We start from the raw sequence: 7,162 nt of genomic DNA, 5'->3' as shown, positions 1-7,162 counted from the left end.
CTAATGGCAAGAATTTTTCCCAACTTCCATGAAATTCAAGAACACAACATCTCAACATGTCCTCTAAGATCTTTATTACTCTTTCTGACTGTCCGTCAGTTTGTGGATGAAATGCCGTGATAAAGCTCAACTTGGTTCCCAAAGCCTCTTGTAACTTTTTCCAAAACCTCGAGGTAAACCTCGGGTCTCTATCTAAAACAATCAACAATGGTACTCCATGAAGCCTCACAATCTCGGCAATATATAAGTCGGGTAAATTCTCGAGGGAGTAGTCAGTACGCACCGGTACAAAATGTGCCAACTTAGTTAGTCTATCAACAATAACCCATACTATATCTTTCTTTTTCAGTGTTATTAGCAAACCAGTCACGAAGTCCATAGTGATACGATCCCATTTCCACTCGGGGACCATAATAGGTTGATGTAAACCTGAAGGTACTTGATGTTCAGCCTTTACTTGATGACACACTAGACACTTGGAAACGAACTTTGAAATGTCTCTTTTCATACTCGACCACCAATACATTTTCTTAAGGTCGTTGTACATTTTTACACTACCCGGGTGGATGGATAAACAACCACCATGTGCCTTTTTAAAAATCTTCTAAATAAGCTCATCATTCTTGGGTACACAAATTCTTTCATTGAACATTATACAACCATTAGTATTAATACGAAAATCTGATTTAATCTCTGACTCACACTGAGTTCTCTTGGCTTGCAATTTCTCATCACCTTTCTAAGATTCATGGATTTCTTGCAGAAATGTCGGTCTAGCTTTCAACTCTGATAAAATCGAACCATCGCTAGACACTATTAATTGGGCGTTTAAGGCTCTCAAAGCAAACAACGATTTCCTATTCAAAGATCAGTGACCACGTTCGCCTTTCCTAAATGGTAGTCGATAATTAACTCATAATCTTTATTGGTTCTAACCATCAGCGTTGCCGCAAATTCAACTCCTTTTGAGTCATCAAATACTTTAAACTCTTATGGTCGGTGAATACCCGACATTTCTCCCTATGTAAATGGTGTCTCCAAATCTTCAATGCGAACACTACAGCCGCTAATTCTAAGTCATGGGTCAGATAATTTCTCTCGTGTGACTTTAGATATCTCGAGGCATAGGCTATAACCTTGCTTTCTTGTATGAGCACACACCCCAGACCATTCAAGGAGGCGTCACTATATATCACAAATTCCTTGCCTGATTCTGGTTGCACTAACACTGGTGCTTCTGTTAATAAAGCCTTCATTTTCTTAAAAGTTTGTTGGCATTTTTCTGTCCATTCAAACTTGACATCTTTTTGTAGCAATCTCATTATCGGCGTAGCTATCATAGAGAATCCATTTACAAACTGTCTGTAGTATCTGGCCAAACCCAAAAAGCTTCAGACCTCAGATACATTCCTTGGCAGTTTCCACTCAACAATAGCTGAGATCTTGCTTGGGTCCACTCGGATCCCATCACCCGACACAATGTGTCCTAAGAACCCCGACCTCTTTAAGCCAAAATTCACTCTTACTGAATTTGGCGTACAACCACTTGTCTCTCAAGGTTTGCAATACAACTCTCAGATGTCTGCGTACTCACCCTCATCATGCGAGTAAATTAATATGTCATCAATGAAGATGATGACAAACTTATTCAAATACGGCCTGAAAATGCGGTTCATCAGGTCTATAAAAACCGCCAAGACGTTAGTCAAGCCGAAAGGCATGACGAGGAACTCATAATGCCCGTATCTTGTCCGAAATGTAATCTTCGGCACTTCTTTCTCTTTAACCCTTAGCTGATAGTAGCCAGATCTCAAGTCGATCTTAGAGAACACGGTGGCTCCTTTTAACTGATCGAACAAATCATCAATCCTTGGAAAAGGATACTTGTTTTTCACTGTCACCTTGTTGAGCTATCTATAGTTGATACATAACCTCATCGACCCATCTTTCTTCTTCTCAAAAAGTACTAGAGCACCCCACAGGGAATAGCTCAGTCTAGTAAACCCCTTGTCTGTTAACTCTTACAACTGTGCTTTCAATTCTCTCAAATCTGTTGGAGCCATCCTATACGGGGCGATCGAGATGGGTGTTGTTCCAGGAACTAATTCAATCTCAAACTTAACTTCCCTCACTGGAGGTAATCTGGGTAACTCTTCTAGGAACACATCTGTGAACTCACAGACTACCGGTACTGATTCAATCTTTAACTCAGACACTTGAGTATTTAGCACAAAAGCTAAATAAGCCTCATATCCCTTTCTCAAATACTTCTCAGCAATCAACGATGATACTACTACAGGCAGATTTTTTGACTCATCTGGTCTAACTCGAAAATCTCAACTCTATTACTTTTCATCCACAATCTACTACAACACCAAGCGAGACCAACCAATCCATCCCGAGGATTACATCAAATTCATTAAAGGACAACAACATCAAGTTGGCCAGAAAATAATGGCCCTTAATTATCAAAGGACAATTTCTACATACTTGGTCCACTACCACATGCTTGCCTAACAGGTTAGACACTTTTATTACAAATTCAGTGGACTCTACTAACATATTCATACTAGGTATCAATTCCATACAAATGTAAGAGTGGGTACATCAAGGGTTAATCAAAGTAACAATAGTTATATCATAGATAGAAAAGGTACCCGTGATCACATCAGGAGACTCTGGCCCTTCCCGAGCACGTATAGCATAGGTCTTCGCTGGCGCTTTGCCTTAAGACCTCATTGCGGCATCTCTTGGCGTGCCTCTACTACTAATCCAACTCCCGAGGTTCTTTTGTGGTCTAATCCTTAAGGGAGCACTGCTTGCTTTCACATCTTATTTTCTCTCTCTCTCATCCATCTCAGGACAATCACGAATAAAGTGGTCAAATGACCCGCACTTGAAACAGCCCCTCTCATTTACTCAGTATTCGCCTGAGTGACGTCTTCCACATTGCGAACACTCTGGCCTATTTGGCCGAGCACTACCAACACTTGTGACTAAAGTAGTTTGGGCTTTAGATGCAATATTCTGTTGATTCTTATTTCTCTTCGAATACCCCACTGAAGCATTCGATCAAGTAGTAAATTCTTTTGATCTCTTGGATGAGGACTGATGTTCTTTCCCCATCTGTCTTTTCTTTAAATCTCGTGACTCAATGGCCGCTTTCCTCCTCTCTTTTTCTAGCTCTTTTGCTTTACACGCTCTCTCAACGAGCACTACAAATTCTTTTAATTCCAGGATGCCCACAAACACTCGAATGTCTTCATTGAGGCCATCCTCAAATCTCTTACACATGAGAGCTTCAGTGGATACGCATTCTCGTGCATACTTGTTGAGTTTCAAAAACTCACATTCGTACTCCGTCACAGTCTTATTACCCTGTTTCAACTCTAGAAATTCCTTCCTTTTCTTATCAATGAACCTCTAGCTAATGTACTTCTTTCGAAACTCTTCTTGGAAAAATTCCCAATTGATCCTCTCTTTTGGTACCACGGACACAAGAGTGTTCTACCACTGATAAGCTGAGCCTCGTAGAAGTTACACGGCACACTTCATGCACTCATCAGGCGTGCATGATAGTTCGTCGAATACCCTTATGATATTTTCTAGCCAAAACTCTACTCTCTCTGGGTCATCATTTATACTAGCCCGAAATTCCTCAGCCCCTTGTTTTCGGATCTTGTCTACCAAAGGCTTCTCTCTTCTGAATATGTCTGCACCTTGCGGAGCTACCAGGGCATACTAAGGAATTGGAGGAGGTGGGGGAGGTGGAGTGTTCGCACAAACAAACTCCGTATACTAAGCATCCATCATTTGGAGGTAGGCTTCCTTAGCACCTCTGCCTTGGCCCATACTCATCGGTTCGCTCTCTACTGGCTCGGCTCCTTCTGCGAGAACCGGTGCATTACTTTCTACGTCATCCGTCGTGGTTCTATCAGGATTCATTACTATATAAAAACATAATTTATAATCGGCAGTAATCGTCACACTATCAATATATATTTATGGCATGTATAGCTAGATTCGTACTCTAGCTAGGTTAGTCATAGAATCTACTAAACCATAGCTCTGATACCACTAAATGTAACACTCCATACCCGTAACCCACACTGAGGTAGAGAACGAGGCATTACCTAACTTGTTCACCTACAATCAAACAACCTCAAGTCACCGGGACTTGATCCAAATTAAATTCTTTTAATTATCACCTTAGACTCTTTATTATGGGCCTATAATCCGTAAATCTATCATTGAAAACTATTCAGAATTATTTCGAGTCTTTAAACCCACTTTCAAAATTTTACTTGAAAAAAAGGGCACACGCCCATGTGGGTAGGCCGTGTGCTTCCACAAGCCCGTGTGGCTTGGGTCACGCTTGTGCCCATTGCCCAGTGGCCAAATTAATTCCATAATTTTTTTCATAAAACAAGTGCAGACTTCATACGGCCTTGGTACATGCTCGTGTCCCTGGCCCGTGTGAGAAAACTTGAGTATTCTATCTCTGACGTTAGCACACCCAAAATGACACACGACCAAGGCAAACGCCCGTGCACCAGGTTGTGTCCACCACACGGTTGAGACACACGACCGTGTTTCTTCCCTTGGGTTTATTACCATGCTGATAAACACCAAATTATACATGTTTTTACCTCAAATTATACATGTTTTTAGTCCTCTTAATCCAGTTATTTCATGTTTTGTACTCAAGAGAGCACCAAGAGTCAAAAGGAGCTGAAAACGAGCCAAAAAGGGGACAAAACAGACCAAATCGAGAAGATGACATGGCCTAAGCCTTGCCACACGGGCTGTTTACACGCCCGTGTCTTTCGAGGGTGTCGACCAAGGTTTTCATGATTCACATAGCCTGGCCATTGACCTACACAGCTGTGTGCAATTTAACAGATCGAACACGGCCTGGCAAACACGTCACACGGCCGTGGCACACGAGAGTGTCCCTTTTTCAAAGAGTTGTATTTTACACGGAAAAGGATACTTAGGGAGGAAGAAAGCCAATCCAAAGTCTATATAAACACCCTAAGTATGACTTAGAAAGGGCTGCCCCCCTCTAGAACTTTTCTATAATACAGAACCACACGTCGGGAATTACTTGAAGAAAGCCAGACGATCCATCCCAAAAGCCATAGCTACTCCAAGACTGAAGATCTCTCTCAGAATTCCTTCAAGGGTTTTAGAGTTTTCTTTATGTTTTGTTATTTTCATACTTTTGAGATGTACTCTTATTTTATTATGAACTAAACCCCTTAGATACCTAAGGGGGTTGAAACCTATGATGGATCTTGTTATTATTATCTGAACAGTATGATAAATACTTGATTTGTTCTTAATTATGCGTTCTTAATGCTTGAGTTAATATTCCAGGTATTAATTCATGATTTGATGTGCTTATGCAGAGGAGCAAAAGTCCCTGTCTAAGAGTACATTTGGCATAATTAAGCGGAGTTGATCGAACGCCTAAAAATAGGGTTACAATACTTTGCCGGATTAAGGTGAAACGTATATGGGAGTCCATAGATCGATTTACTGCTTCCCAAGGGGTTTTAATTAAGAAAGAAGTTTTGATTAATTCAACTGAGGGTTAGGTGTTATTAGTCTCAAAAGAGATAATAATATAGGTTAGGGAGTCTCACGGATCAAGTCAAGTGAAAAAATCGTCTGGTTCAGAGTCAGATAACAAGTGAAATCTTGGTGGATTCCTCATTGGGTGTCGTCTTTATCAATTACTTTTCTTCAAGTCTTTTTCCAAATTTTCTTTTTGCTTTTGTTTAATCAGTTAATTAGTTTAATAAACAACCCCTCTTTATTTCTAGGTTAAATAATAAAAAGATAGTTATTACTAGTACTTTTGGTTCCCTTTGGTACGATATCCCGGTCTTGCCATTACTATACTATTGTTTGATAGGTGCGCTTTCCTTTTCGTCGTGATAAGAGTTAGTCTAGGTTCGATCTTCATTATAAATATTTATTACTTGTTACGAATCACGCGATCAAGTTTTTGGCGCCGTTGTCGGGGAAATAAAATATTAGGAACACTCAATTTTTATTACTTTAGCCATTTATTTTTCGTGCAATTTAATTTTTTATTATTATTTATTAGTTTACTTTTTCTTTCTCTTGGCAGGTTTTTATAGTTTATGACTAGAAGAAACCCATCGGGACCATTACTTTTTGACGAAGAAATCGATTGTACAGTTCGTACAAATCAAAGAGAGATAAGGCGCAACTTACGATACACGGAGAATGAGCAAGAAGACGATACTCAACCCCCAACCGAAGAGATGGTTGAAAACCAAGGCAATCAGCTACCTCCTGCAATTGTGGCTAATCAAAATCCTGCACCACGCACGATGTATGATCATGCTAAACCTTCTTTAACAGGAACTGAATCTAGCATAGTTGGACCTGCTGTAGCTGTGAATACTTTTGACCTAAAACCTAACACAATTCAAATGATACAGTAGTTTGTTCAGTTTGATGGTTTGCAGGATGAAGATCCTAACGCTCACTTAGCAAACTTTCTAGAATTTTGCGATACATTTAAAATCAATGGCGTTTCTGATGATGCCATTAGTCTTCAGTTATTTCCCTTTTCATTGAGAAACAAAGCTAAACAGTGGTTGAACTCGTTACCACGAGTGTCTATCACTACTTGGGAACAAATGAGCGAGAAATTTTTACTAAAATATTTTTCGCCAACTAAAACGGCTAAATTACGTAATGATATCTCTTCTTTTGTGCAGATGGATTTAGAAACACTTTACGATGCATGGGAGAGATACAAGGACTTACTGAGAAGGTGCCCTCACCATGGGTTACTGCTTTGGCTGCAAATACAAACATTCTACAATGGACTGAATCCCTCGACTCGGCAAATGGTTGACGCAGTTGTTGGCGAAACCATCAACAACAAAACACCTGAAGAGGCTTCTAAATTCATTGAAGAGATTTCACTGAATAACTATTAGTGGTAAGTCATGAGGAGTAAGCCAACAAAAACAGCCAGCGTTTATAATGTTGACTCAGTTACTATGTTGTCAAATCAGGTAGAACTTCTCAGTAAAAAAATTGATGGTTTATTTGGTTCTACGTAGGTACATCCAGTAATGAGGTGTGACTCAAGCGGAGGAGGTGTGCATATAGAATA

The 7,162-nt window shown here is 40.0% G+C and overlaps 1 non-coding gene across 1 annotated transcript; it reads right to left on the bottom strand.

Moving 5' to 3' along the window:
- Positions 1–6,725: 6,725 nt before the first annotated feature.
- LOC128293422 (small nucleolar RNA R71) lies at positions 6,726–6,832 on the bottom strand. Its single transcript, XR_008283604.1, has one exon. It is a non-coding gene; the product is annotated as a small nucleolar RNA R71 (small nucleolar RNA).
- Between the last annotated feature and the right edge of the window lie 330 nt (positions 6,833–7,162).

Source organism: Gossypium arboreum, chromosome 5 (genome assembly GCF_025698485.1).
Source record: "Gossypium arboreum isolate Shixiya-1 chromosome 5, ASM2569848v2, whole genome shotgun sequence".
Classification (NCBI taxonomy): domain Eukaryota; kingdom Viridiplantae; phylum Streptophyta; class Magnoliopsida; order Malvales; family Malvaceae; genus Gossypium; species Gossypium arboreum.
Note: the sequence above shows the minus strand (reverse complement) of the source record. Positions and strands in the feature narration are given on the sequence as shown.